Source organism: Pipistrellus kuhlii, unplaced genomic scaffold (genome assembly GCF_014108245.1).
Source record: "Pipistrellus kuhlii isolate mPipKuh1 unplaced genomic scaffold, mPipKuh1.p scaffold_m20_p_1, whole genome shotgun sequence".
In the NCBI taxonomy this organism is placed as follows: Eukaryota; Metazoa; Chordata; class Mammalia; order Chiroptera; family Vespertilionidae; genus Pipistrellus; species Pipistrellus kuhlii.
The window spans coordinates 136,553,875-136,568,024 of NW_023425404.1; the positions used below are offsets into that span (position 1 = coordinate 136,553,875).

The 14,150-nt window shown below is 37.8% G+C and overlaps 1 pseudogene; it reads left to right on the top strand.

Annotated features, from left to right (window-relative positions):
- The first annotated feature begins 4,702 nt into the window (after nucleotides 1–4,702).
- Nucleotides 4,703–7,027, top strand: LOC118703563 (annotated as a pseudogene).
- The last annotated feature ends 7,123 nt before the right edge of the window (nucleotides 7,028–14,150 follow it).

Below are 14,150 nucleotides of genomic sequence, written 5' to 3' on the forward strand. Positions count from 1 at the left end.
GGGTTCGATTCCGGTCAAGGGCATGTACCTTGGTTGTGGGCATATCCCCAGTAGGGGGTGTGCAAGAGGCAGCTGATCGATGACTCTCTCTCATTGATGTTTCTAACTCTCTCTCTCCCTTCCTCTCTGTACAAAATCAATTTTTTAAAAAAAATGCTTCTCTTACTTGAAACAAATATAGCACTTTTAAAAAACTAATTACTCATCTGCTCCAAACACATTCAATCAGCTTTTACAGATATTAGTATATAATTATACTCTTTTCTCCAACATTTAGAGGAAATCAAAATATAAGAAATCACTATCTTGAAATGTTAGGAATTCCATAACATTTTACCTCATCCTTAAGCATTATTTCCAATTGCTTATATATACGTGTAGTATACCAGTGCTTTCCAATAGAACTTTCTCCGAAGATGGAAATATTCTATATCCACACTATCCAATACAGTAGCCACTAGCTATTGAATACTTAAAATATAGAGAGTGCAGCTAAGAAAATGAATTTTCAATTTATTTAAATTTATACAGTCGTATGTGGCTAATGCCCATCATACTAGAGAGTAAAGATTATATAGCTATTGTCTTGTACGATGCAATTCTTTTCACATTAACTATGACTGATTAGGGAAAATATATTGTCAGAAGTATATGAAAATATACAAAAGTTTGCTATCTTTAGTGCATAAAAGTTTTGGAAAATGAGTAAGAATATAACAAAATCCAGTGGGGGGAAAATGGACAATTCTCCAAAAAAAATTAAAATTGTGATATTTAGAAAAAATCTTCAAGTTCACAATTGATGTCAATGAAAAAAATTAAATAAAGACATCTTCAAGCTGGCAAAGATTAACAAATGATTAAAAACAATATTGAGCCGAAACCAGTTTGGCTCAATGGGTAGAGGGTTGGTCTATGGACTGAAGGGTCCCAGGTTCAATTCCGGTCAAGGGCACAGTCAAGGGCACGTACCTTGGTTGCAGGCACATCCCCAGTAGGGGGTGTACACAAGGCGGCTGGTCAATGTTTCTAGCTCTCTATCCCTCTCTCTTCCTCTCTGTAAAAATCAATAAAATATATTTTAAAAAATAATATTGATAAGTTTATGAGCATTTATACTAGAACATGGACAATCTTTCAGGACAGTGTGTAAATATGCATCAAAAGCTTTAGGAATGGTCCTTGTCTAAACTGCTCATTTCATTGTTTGTAAGGGTTTTTTGTTGTTAATTCTTACCCAAGGATATTTTTGCATTGATTTTTTTTTTTAAGAGAGAAATAGAGAGAGAGAATGGGAGAGAAGGACGGAGAGTGAGACACATCGATTGGTTGACTCCTGCATGCACCCTGATGAGGACTGGAGATTGAATCTGCCACCAGGTACATGTCCTTGACCAGGAATAAAACCCACCAGCATTCAGTGTGCAGGCCATCGCTCTAACCACTGAACACACTGGCCAGGGCATTTTGTAGGTTTTTTTTTTTTAATAAGGAAATAATCAGATATACAAAAAGATATATATAAAAGGCTCTTTCCAACAGTTCATTATGATAGTAAGAAATAGGAAAAGTACTTGAAGTTTATGTTTATAAAATAGTGAAATCTTCCATAAGGCATATTATACATATGTTATATGAAAAAAAGTCTGAAAGAATATTTATTAAAATGTCAAAACTCATTTTTACTGTTCTATGGGATACAGGCAATTTTTTCAATAATTTCCACATTAGGCGTATAATATTTTGTAATTTGAAAGCCATAAATTCTATTTTTAAAATATGCACAGGGAAATCTTGCCTTTGTAATACTTTCCCCACCCAATCCCCAACACTGGAAGGTATCACTGAAAGATTGTTCAAGCTGGTCCCATGTGAGGACTTGGCTTACAAAATGTTGTCTCAAGCAGCACTTCTAAATTTTAATGCACATGCTGGCCACCCAAGAATCTTGTTAAAATGAAGATTCTGCTTCAAGAGGGTTGGGTAAGGGCGTCAGGGGCTGCATTCCTAACCAGTGTCTGCCTGGCGAGGCTAATGCTGCGGGGTGTGGCCTACACTCCCAGTTGCAAAGGTTTCAGCCAATTACCAAACAGCAACCTCAGTTTTCCACTCTGGAGCCATGCCACTCCCTTCCCAACTCTCAAAGGTATTTCTTCTATTGACAGGTTAATTTCATCAGAATACCCACTTTAAGCTTTGTGTTGGCTTAACATGGTTTCATCCGCTGGTTTGCATTTACTTTATAAATCACTGTGGACTTCTAGTGTTTGACCTTGCTGCACATTACAGCCACCTGGGGAGTTTTTATGGCTCAGTGAAGTCAATATTAATTCTGACATGACCAGCCATGTTTGTCAACCACTGTTCTACAGAGAAAGAGAACATCTAAGAAAGATGAGGTCATCAATACATGAGCAATAGCAGACTTAGCTGTGCTCACTTTCCTATCAGATAACCAAACCCTTTCCTGGATCATAAGGGACCCTACACATCAGCATTATAGAATAGAAACATAATGCAAACCATGTGTCATTTTTAAATTCCTGACAGCCACATTAAAAGTTTTAAAACAAAACAGCCCGGCTGGCATGGCTCAGTGATTGAGTGTCCACCTAAGAACAAGGAGGTCATGGTTCAATTCCAGATCAGGGCACATGCCTAGGTTATAGTTCAATCCCCAGTGGGGGGTGAGCAGAAGGCAGACAATCAATGATTCTCTCTAATCATAGATGTTTCTGTCTCTCTCACCCTCTCCCTTCCTTTCTGAAATGAATAAAATATATATTTTGAAAGAATTTTGAGCTATAAAATTGTGGATGGCTCATAGAATGCAAAATATACTAAATTAGTCCCTGTTCTTACAGACGAGAGTAATCTCATCCTTGACAGTTGAAAATGTATATAATTTATATTTTTACAGTCAGTGATACATAGTTAATTTTCATCTTTGGGGGGATGGGCAGTTTCCACGCACTTTATCTGTGGTTCTGTGTCCCTGTTGGCTTGGAATAGCAGGAGGCATTCAGTTTGCTTATAGAGGTTCTCCAGATAGAAATTATTGGACTGGTAGGGGAGCAAGATTGTTTTGAGTGAAAAGAGGAGCCATAATTTGGGTCTATTTGGGGAGAGATGCTGAAAATTTTGTCCTAATGAAGGATAAAACCATGTAGATGAGGAAGACGTATTTATTTCTATTCTTTAACCTCTAGTCAGTGTGAGGTGCCATATTCAATTGTATATGTTTCCAAAGTTATTCTTACTTTCTCAAACTGCAAATATAAAGTTAAATATTCTTCTGAGAGGATTCATCAGGCCAATGGTACACAATCAGAATCAAGAAAGCTGTCTCTAAAATTTAGCATACTGAATACAAATCAGTTGAATAAAGTTTAGGCCAATGGACTAAACCATGTGTAAGATATGTTTCCTCTTTTAAATTTCAAATTAATGTGTCTCTTATGGTCAAGAGCTTAAAATTTAAACAAGGTAACAATAATGCAGAGCACTGTTAATAAAATTATTGATTTCTGCCCTGGCTATTGTGGCTCAGTTGGTTGAGCATACCGATAGTTGGCCAGTCCAATTTTCAGTCAGGCAGATGCCTGGGCTGCAGGCTCAATCCCTGCTGGGGGAGGGGGAGGGATATGCAAGAGGTAGCCCATCTATGTTTCTCACTTCCTCTCCGTTTCTTTTTCACTAAAATCAATAAAAACATACTTTAAAAAAAATATTAACCTAGAATGGTATATGTTCTACAGTTTAACTCTTTAAAGCTTGTCTATTGCTTGCTTACATTATGTAAACTGTTTTTAAATACATTGGCCATGGCACCTCCACCAATACACCTACCCCACTACCAAGTGGAAAAAGTAGAAAAGGTACCATGACTTTAAGAGAGTGTACACCTCTACCTTATTCTTGTTCTAGGGAAAAAGCACCAAATCATTAGGCTTTATATTTCATCACTTCCTAAAAAGATAACTCTAGGGTTTTACTCGTAATAGATGTGTCATCTTTATTATTTAAACCAATATCATGCCATGTCTTCATCCTTCATCATACCAGCTCCTAGGTAAAACCAAAAGATATCAAAAAGAAAAGGAAACTCAGTTAACTTCTTGATGCTAAAATCTTCTATAAACCTATAAGATACAGAAATCTAACCAGCAAATCCTTACTCTCTCTTTTCCCCCAGTAGAATGAGCACCAGAATAACAAAGAAGTTACCTTTCAGGTATCTCTAGCCAACAATATGCTGGGCACTGGGGTACCCAAAGCAAGCATAAAGATGTGCCACGTGGAAATTGAAACTCTGAGAATATATCCAGATGTAAAGCCAAGAGATCATGGATCCCATTATGACCATAAGCTGGGGGGGAAACAAGAGAGGATGAGAAGAAAACTTTGGGGATCTACTTCAAATATGGGTCATATATGAGATAAATAAGTATATTCTATGAGAAAGGCATTTCAGGATGGAATGCATATGACTTAAAGATGAGGTGTATTGTTTATTGGTCTCTATTGGGAAAATAATATTTATTGTGACTAGCCTTTCAACTTATTTTTAATCATTCTGATATATACTTTTCCTGGGTAGTGCAGATAACTGTATTGAATAATTAACTAAGATTAGATGCTAATCAACAGGATTTTGGAACTTTATTAAAGAAAAATAATGGAAAAAAAATTAATGTGTTTGCTCATTGAATGCAGGGACATCAGTTCTGTTCTGTCTGTGCAAGCTGAGCGCACACACCAGCAACCATGTCTGAGGGACCTGCAGTTGGCATTGATCTTGGCACCACCTACTCTTCTGTGGGTATATTCCAGTATGGAAAAGTGGAAATAATTACCAATGATCAGAGAAACCAAACCATTCCAAGTTATGGTGCCTTTACTGATACTGAGCGATTGATTGCTGTTGCTGCAAAGAATCAAGTAGCAATGAATCTTACCAACACCATCTTTGATGCCAAGCACTTGATTCTTGATTGAACATAGATTTGATGATGCTGTTGTCCAGTCTGATGTGAAACATTGGCCTTTCATGGTGGTGAATGATGTTGGCAGGCCCAAGGTTCAAGTGGAATATAAGGGAGAGACAAAAAGCTTTTATCCAAAACCATGGATGACACCAAGAAGAGGTGTCATCCATGGTTTTGACAAAGATGAAGAAAATTGCAGTAGCCTACCTTGGGAAGACTGTTACTAATGCTGTTGTCACAGAACCTGCTTACTTCAATGACTCTCAGCATCAGACCACCAAAGATGCTAGAACTATTGATGATCTCAAGTGTGCTTAGAATCATCAATGAGCCAACTGCCGCTTTTGCCTATTGTTTAGACCACATGTGTCAAACACAAGGCCCTCGGGCCAAATCCGTCCCGCCAGGCCTTGCAATGTGGCCCGCACCGCGCTGTCATCACTGCACTCCGCTGCGTTTCCATCACAATGACAGTTTATGACTGTTCAGTAAACCATTCGGCCCGCGATTTAGGCTGGATTTTAGATTTTGGCCCCTTCTCTGATTGAGTTCGACACCCCTAGTTTAGACATAAAGGTTGGAGCTGAAAGAAACATGCTGATCTTTGACTTGGGAGATGGCACTTTTGATGTGTCAATCCTCACAATTGAAGATGGAATCTTTGAGGTCAAATCTACAACTGGAGACACCCACTTAGAGAAGATTTGACAACCGAATGGTCAACCATTTCATTTCAGAGTTCAAACACAAGCATAAGAAGGGTATCAGTGACAAGAGGGCTGTCTGTCACCTTACTGCTTGTGAACATGCTAAGAATACTCTCTCTCCCACTATTAGATTGATTCACTCTATGAAGGAAGCAACTTCTATACCTCTATTACCCATGCCCGATTGGAAGAATTGGATGCTAACCTGGACCCTTCAGAGAAAGCCCTTGGGGATGCCAAGCTTGACAAGTCCCAGATCCATGATATTGTCCTGATGAGTGGCTCTACCCGCATCCCCAAAATTCAGAAACTCCTACAGAACTTTTTCAATGGAAAAAAGTCGAATAAGAGCATCAACCCTAATGAGGCTGTCACTTATGATGCAGCTGTCTAGGCAGCCATTCTCTCTGGAGACAAATTTGAAAATGTCCAAGATCTGCTGTTGCTGGACATCACACCTCTTTCCCTTGGCATTGAGACGGCTGGCAGCATCATGACGGTGCTAATCAAGCACACCACTACCATCCCCACCAAGCAGACACAGATCTTCACCACCTACTCCGACAACCAGCCGGGCATGATAACTCAGGTTTATGAAGGTGAGTGTGCCATGACCAAGGATAACCACCTGCTTGGCAAGTTTGAACTCACAGGCATACCTCCTACACCTCGTGGTATCACCCAGATTGAAGTCTCTTTTGATGTTGATGTCAATGGCATCCTCAATGTCTCTGCTGTGGACAAGAGCACAGGAAAAGAGAACAAGATTACCATCACTAATGACAAGAGCCATCTGAGCAAGAAAGACACTGAGCACATGGTCCAAGAAGCTGAGAAGTACAAAGCAGAAGATGAGAAACACTGGGACAAGGTATCTTCCAAGAATTCACTTGAAGCTTATGTAATCAACATGAAAGCAACTGTTGATGATGAAAAACTTCAAGGCAAGATCAATGATGAGGACAAACAGAAGATTCTTGACAAATGCAATGAAATCATGAACTGGCTTGATAAGAAACCAGACTGCAGAAAGAATTTGAACATCAGCAGAAAAAGTTGGAAAAAGTCTGCATTCCCATCATTACCACGCTGTACCAGACTGCAGGAGACATGCCAGGAGGAATACTTGGGGGCTTCCCTGGTGGTAAAGCCCCTCCATCTGTCTGGTGGTGTCTCCTCTGGGCCATTGAAGAGGTTGATTAAGCCAGCTTTAAGCATAGATATAGCATTGTTCCACACAGAATATTGAAGGACCCAAATTTGTAGCAAATTCCATGGCAGTTTTAAAAGTTAAGCTGCTGTGTACTAAATAAGTGATCATTCTTGATACTTTAATATGGTCTGTGCACAAGGAAAAGAAATAATGCACTTCATACTTGTACCAGAAGCCTGGTGCAGGGGTGGAGTGCTGAGGCCAGGCCTGTTGGAGATGGGGCTGCAGGTGGTTAGCCAGCTGGCCCCGCCTCCTGGTCAAACTCCCAGTTGAACTCCCATGGAGGGGACAATTTGCATATTTGTGGTGTTTCTCCTTCTTCCTTGTCCTGTACGGAAAAACGACAGGTTCCTAAGGAGAGGAGCTGGGGATTAAGAAATTAGAGAAAGAAAGAGACAAGAGGCAGAAATAGATTCATAAAGCTGAGAGCTAGGTGGGTGCCATCTCTCTGATGGAGAGACAGTCACACTCACCACAGACAACACAGCATATTTATTGGCTTCCAAAGGGGAGTTTAAGGTCAAAAGGAGTTTCAGGTGTGCCCAGATCCTATTCATCAAAATCTGGGTAAGCTCCTATTTTTTGGTACAAGATTTAGCATATCCATACCTGACTGAGTCAAAGTCCTATTTGTTCCTCATTCCAAGCACATGGATTAAGAAATCAGTGTTGATAACAGGATTCTGCCAGTGCCCTCGGGCTCAGCTGATAAGAATTAAAAGAATATCCATGTGCCTTCTCTGGCAGCTCTCTACACATATTAGCCTTTTATTATATAGGATTGTAAAGTAGAAAATGCAATGTCTTAAATAAAACTATTTAAAATTGGCACCATAAAAAGAAAAAAAAAAGAATGTGTTGGCTGTTTGGGCAGAATATGGTGGGATTCTGACTCATTCTGTGAAAGTCTGGAAAACTCATAGTCCTGGCCTGTTTTTCAGACATCTTCAACTACCTTCACAAATAGAAGACTTTCAGATAGCACTTCCAGCTCCCTCCCTAAAAGTGTCCAGGTGAGCCAGTGGGTCTCCAAAAGACGAAAGAATGTGAGAACACACAACTAAGATCATAGTTGTTAGTTTCCTAGGGCTGCCATAACAAAGTATGACAAACTGAGTGCTTACACACAGAAATATATTTCATCACAATCTGGATCTAGATATTCCAGATCAAGGTGTCAGCAGACATACTCAGTCTTAAGATCAACCTATAGAAGAAGAGGCGGGCATTCTTTAAAACTCAGGCATTTGAAAGAGAGAGAGAGAGTGCAAGATTGAAAGTGTCCTAAATTGAAAGAGACATGACCACTCAATGCAAGGCAAGTTCCTGGACAAGATACTAGACTGAAAAGGAAAAGAGACATTGTTAGGGCCATTGGATAATGGGAATAAACTGAATTTGGCAGTAGTTGTTCTATCAATGCTGATGTTTTTTGATGGCTGCATTTTCTGTTGTTACAGTAGCAGACATTCCAGCTTGGAATGGAAGGCAGTCTGTTTTAGGGGTGCTGGGGCATCATGTCAGGGCAGTAGAGAGAAATGAGAGAAAGAGAACAAATGAAATAAAATGTTAACTGATCACCCACCCAGATGCTGGGAATATAAAGATTGTTGGTTGTTCTCTCTTCTGGCAACATTTCTATAAGTTTGAAACTGGTTCAAAAAATTTTTAAATGTAAAAACCAATATCATAATTAGTGAAATAAATAAATAAAGTTAAAGTTATATATATATAATTTACTTTATCCCATCTGCAAGTTTTTTTTCTGATCCTATGTATATAATTCATTTCTCCCATCCAAGTACTAACCAGGCCCGACCCTGCTTAGCTTCCGAGATCAGACGTGATCGGGCATGTTTAGGGTGGTATAGCCATAGACTATAATTCATTTTCTAACATAGTAAGTAGCTAGGCCATTTCTACAACCAATATATCCAAGTGTTAATACTGATTTAAAAAATGAAAGTTCATTAGTTTTGCTTTGTCACTGTCATCTGTAATTTTATACCATCAACTCAAAGTAGCAAGTCAATGCCTTTCTTCAAAATAAATTTCTGAGCATTTTTATTGTCTTTTTCTATTTCAAAAGCCCCCATTTTCTTCTTGTAAGCACTTAAATGTTACTTTTTTATGTTAATGTTACATGTTAATTAAATGTTTCTTTTCCCTTTGTTGCATGACCCTTCAGGGGATTTTTTTTTGTTTACACATGTCCTTCTTTTATCTGGGTTCATTGGCAAAAGCCCTATGTAAATATTAATTTATCTAGAGAATACTTTATCTACTTTCTTTTTTGGACCATTCACCTATTTAACAAAAATATTGAACAATACTATGCTAGATATTAAGGGTGAACAAAAACATATATAGCTGATGGTATGGGAGATAGCCACTTAACACATAATAAAATATGCAAGTAAAATTACAACTGTATTAAGTACTAAAATAAAAACATATAATAGGAAGGTTTGTTTCTCCATTTCTTTGTACCAAAGAGTGAGGGCTAGTTTCAGTAAGATGAAGCTGGAAAGAGAGACAAAGGGCAAATTATGAGAAGCTTTGAGCAAAGGCCAGTTAGAGCAGCGTTTTTCAACCGCTGTTCCGCGGCACACTAGTGTGCCGCGAGATGTTGCCTGGTGTGCCGTAGGTGCAGACAAGACAAGAATTTTATAATTTTTCACTATTTTGTTTACTTAATATTTCATAATAAAGTAATTATAAAATACTTTCTTTGTGTTTATTTGATTCCTATTCAAGAGAATTACAATACTTTATATATAGTCAATATAGGCACAGAGTTAAATTTTTTAACATTTTCTAATGGTGGTGTGCCTCATGATTTTTTTCATGAAACAAGTGTGCCTTTGCCCAAAAAAGGTTGAAAAACACTGAGTTAGAGGTTTTGGTCTGCATTTTAGGAGCAGCAGGCATCTCTGGAGTGTTAATGTGTAGGGGCAAGGGGAGATGGATGGTGGGAAAGGATCATTCTGAATATTTTAAAAAAAACACTCTGATTTCAGTTTGTAGCTGAAGTAGAGAACACAAGATGTTCAGTTGGACAGCAAGAAAAGTATTTGAGCTTCTATTAACATATTATATTAAAAACTTAAGCTTTACTGATATTTAACCCAAGGGTTCACTTAGCCTGTATATCAGGTTGTTGTATGTTGCTTAGGGTAGTGGAGATAAACAAGGGAAAGTATGATTATTCCACAGTGTTGGCTGACTGGGGAACCCTCACCCATTTATTTTTTTATGCATGCCAGATGAAGTGTACTTAAGGACATACTGCTAGTTTAACTAAAATAATCTTTGTAAAGTGAACACAACCTTTTTAAAAATATATATATATATTTCTTTATTGATTTCAGAGAGGAAAGAAGGAGAGAGATAGCAACATCATTGATGAGAGAGAATCATTGATCAACGCCTTCTGCACACCCCCCACTGGGGATCAAGCCTGAAACCCAGGCATGTGCCCTTGGCTGGAATTGAACCTGGGTTCCTTCAGTCCGCAGGCTGACACTCTATCCACCAAGCCAAACTGGCTAGGGTAACACAATATTTAAAGGACTTCTGTAAAAAAAAAAAAAAAAGAAAATGGACTGAAGTCAATAGTAATATCATAAGGCTTAGTGATTAAGAAATTACTTTGAGTTTCTGACTTACACGACTCTTGTCACTGAAATGAGATGGCCAGCTTTGGTGTGTTGTGGAAGAGAGGGTGCCGGGGTTCATGGCCTAGTTTTGGATCATATTAGGCTCAAAGAAGTGCTACTGAATATGGATGTCAGGCATTTTACAGATATCTAGCCTAAACATTTCAGTCATCTCAGTAAAGGTATTCATTTAAGCTATACGGACTTTAAAGAAATCATAACTTGAAATATCAAAATTTCAATTTTTAAAAGCCTCATATCTCGGTGATCTGTCTTCTCTCATTGCCAATAATTAGAATTGTATATTTACTCTGATGTTTTTAAAGTTATCCTTTCTAGAGTTAAGCAAGTCTGTTTCCACCTTGGGATTTTTATGAGAAGCTCATAGTATGGTTTTTTATGAGTAAATGTATTAAACACTTTTTATATGGGTGCTTGTTTAAAAGAGGCACTTGAAACCAACTGCACTTTTAAAAGTATGAAAATTTCAAACATACAGAAAAATAAATTAGATATATACCTACAATATATGTCTAGATATATACCCAGCACCCACGAGACATATTTGGTAGGCTTATATTTTGCAATATTTGCTCCAGATTGTTAAAAAAAAAAAAAAAAAAGAAGTAAAGCATTATAAAAATAAAAACATTTATCCTCACCTCTTCTCTCTCTTCCCAAAGGTAACTATTAAGTCTGCATCTTAAGTGCAATAATCTAATGAATGTTTTTTAAGGGATAATGGCCTCAAATTAGCTGTATTAACAAGAATAAATCTTAAACATAAATGGTAAGGGGTAAAAAAAGAAGTACCAAGTTATTTTAGCAATAGTTGAATGAAAATAAGATTTAACTACAATAGAATTGCTAAGGCTAATCAAAACATCAAATTGCTTTACTCTTGGTTGGAATTTTTTTCAACCTCTATGGTTATATTTATATCAACAACTAGAGGCCCAGTGCACAAAATTTGTGCACGGGGAATGGGGGTCAGAGAGAGAGGTGTCCCTTAGCCCAGCCTGCACCCTCTCCAGTCTGGGACTCCTCAAGGGATTTCCGACTGCCCGTTTAGGCCCCATCCTACCAGGATCCCTCTCATAATCCAGGACTGCTGGCTCCCAACTACTCACCTGCCTGACTTCCTAATTGTCCCTAACCGCTTCTGCCTGCCACCCCTTGACCACTCCCCTGCCAGCCTATTTTTCCCTAACTACCCTTCCTTGCAGGCCTGGTCACCCCTAATTACCCTCCCCTGCAGGCCTGGGTCCCCCCAACTGCCCTCCCTTGTAGGCCTGGTCCCTCCCAACTGTCCTCCCCTGCTGGCTATCTTGTGATGTCCATCTTGTGTCCACGTGGGAGCAGTCATCTTGTGTGTTGGAGTGATGGTCAATTTGCATATTACTCTTTTATTAGATAGGATAATGATAAACCAGAGATTATTTTAAAATTGCAGTTTATTTGGTAGAAATCTGTTAAAACATGAACTTCATTAAGAGGAAAGAATCATTTTAAAAGGATCTTATGATGAGAAAACTGGAATCATTTCTGGTTTAGGGCATATGCCTGATTACTTAATATTTTAGTCACTAACTATAGTCAATTCTATAAGTTTGAGGTCATAATTTGTGCCAAGCTCTATGGTTACAAAGATAATGGTATAATCTAGACCTTGCTCTTCAGCATTTCAACGTTGTGGAGCAGAGATATAAGCAAATTGCAAAACAGCATGATAAGCACTTTCATAACAACCCAGAATGTTCAAAGTTCCAGGGGAGAGAGGATAGTATCTGATTCTACCTCGTGGATTTGTTCCAAAGGTCCTGTCACTGATATGACCAACATTCTTTGGCCTAGAGAACAGTTCACACACATAATTGTAATGCTTTTTTTTTAACTGGTCTTTGAGGCTCAGATAAGAGCGCTGCATTGGACATAAAATGCTGTTGTCTGTAGTAGAGCTTAGACCAGTGTTTTACAACCTTTTTTGGGCAAAGGCACACTTGTTTCATGAAAAAAATCACAAGGCACACCACCATTAGAAAATGTTAAAAAATTTAACTCTGTAATAAATATATAATTACTTTATATATATATTGACTATATATAAAGTAATTCTCTTGAATAGGAATCAAATAAACACAAAGAAAGTATTTTATAATTACTTTATTATGAAATATTAAGTAAACAAAATAGTGAAAAATTATAAAATTCTTGTCTTGTCTGCACCTACGGCACACCAGGCAACATCTCGCGGCACACTAGTGTGCCGCGGAACAGCGGTTGAAAAACGCTGGCTTAGACAATTGTCCCTTCAGCTTCATGTTATCTATTTTGTTTTTCCAATTTATTTTTGTATCCCTATTGCCCAGCTAACTGCTTCATACACTGTAGCTCCTTTAATATTTGAATGGATGAATTTGAGTAGACTTAATTTATGAAACATGTAGATTATCCCTACTTCATCCTTAGCTTCAATTCTTAAGGGGGAACCAGTATAGAACATTCATGTATTTATTGAGAGATAGTTTAAAAACACATAATACATTAGGAATTTATACAACCAAATTAGTTTAACTAAACATCAGCTGAAATGACAGTTTTTAATTTGGTTTTGCAGTGCTGCAGAGGTTGTTATTTGTCCAAGCTGATAATCAGGCTCATGAGTCACAAATATGTTTTAACCTGACAGTATGTTTGCTCAGCTTGATGGAGAGAAGCAGGACAGGAGATGCAGTAGGTAGTCTCCACCTCTCATCGGGAGGTGGAGCCAATCTCACCCCAGCTCATAGGGCTACTCCTCATCAGACTTAGCGTAAAAACAATCAGATTGAACCATTCCTTCAGGTCATTTCCTTATGAAGGCTCTTGTGTCATTGAAATTGGTATTAAATAATTTGTATGCTTTTCCCTTGTTACTCAATCTTTGTCAATTTAATTTTCAGACCCAACCAAGTACCCTGAGAGGACAAAGAAGAATGTTTTCCTCCCCTGCAATGTACTGCTTGGGTAAACCATGGACAATATTTAAATGATCATAATAATGAAAATTGGATATTGATTTATCAAAAAATGAGGCTGAAGTTATACCGGAAGAGGAGAGGCTCACTTGAGGAGCAAGGGGGCAGGATTTAAAAATAGGAAATTGACCACTAGAATACAAATTGAACAAAATTGCATTAAGCCAATGTTATTTCCAAATATGGCAGGAAATGCCAAGAAAAGAAGTTGAAAGTGTTTTTTCTGAAGAGTAATAATCAGGAGAAGGAAGCGGGAGAAGGTTGTTCCTTCTAAATTATAATCTTTGTGAAATTCATGGCTTTTTAAACCATGTATCTGCATAGTTTTAAAATAAAAGTTAAAAAGTAGAAGAACTATGACTGCTTTATCTTCAGAAATTCAAATTTAATTTATGGATAATAACAAATCAATATGTCTTAGGTGGTCAACCTAACAAAGTAAGTATAAAACAGGTTTAAATTTCCTGCTGGCACATACAGGCTGAGGCAAAAGTAGGTTTTCAGTTGTTCATATAAGAAATAGTACAATTATTAATAAATAATGCAAGAATAAACTCTCTTTTGTG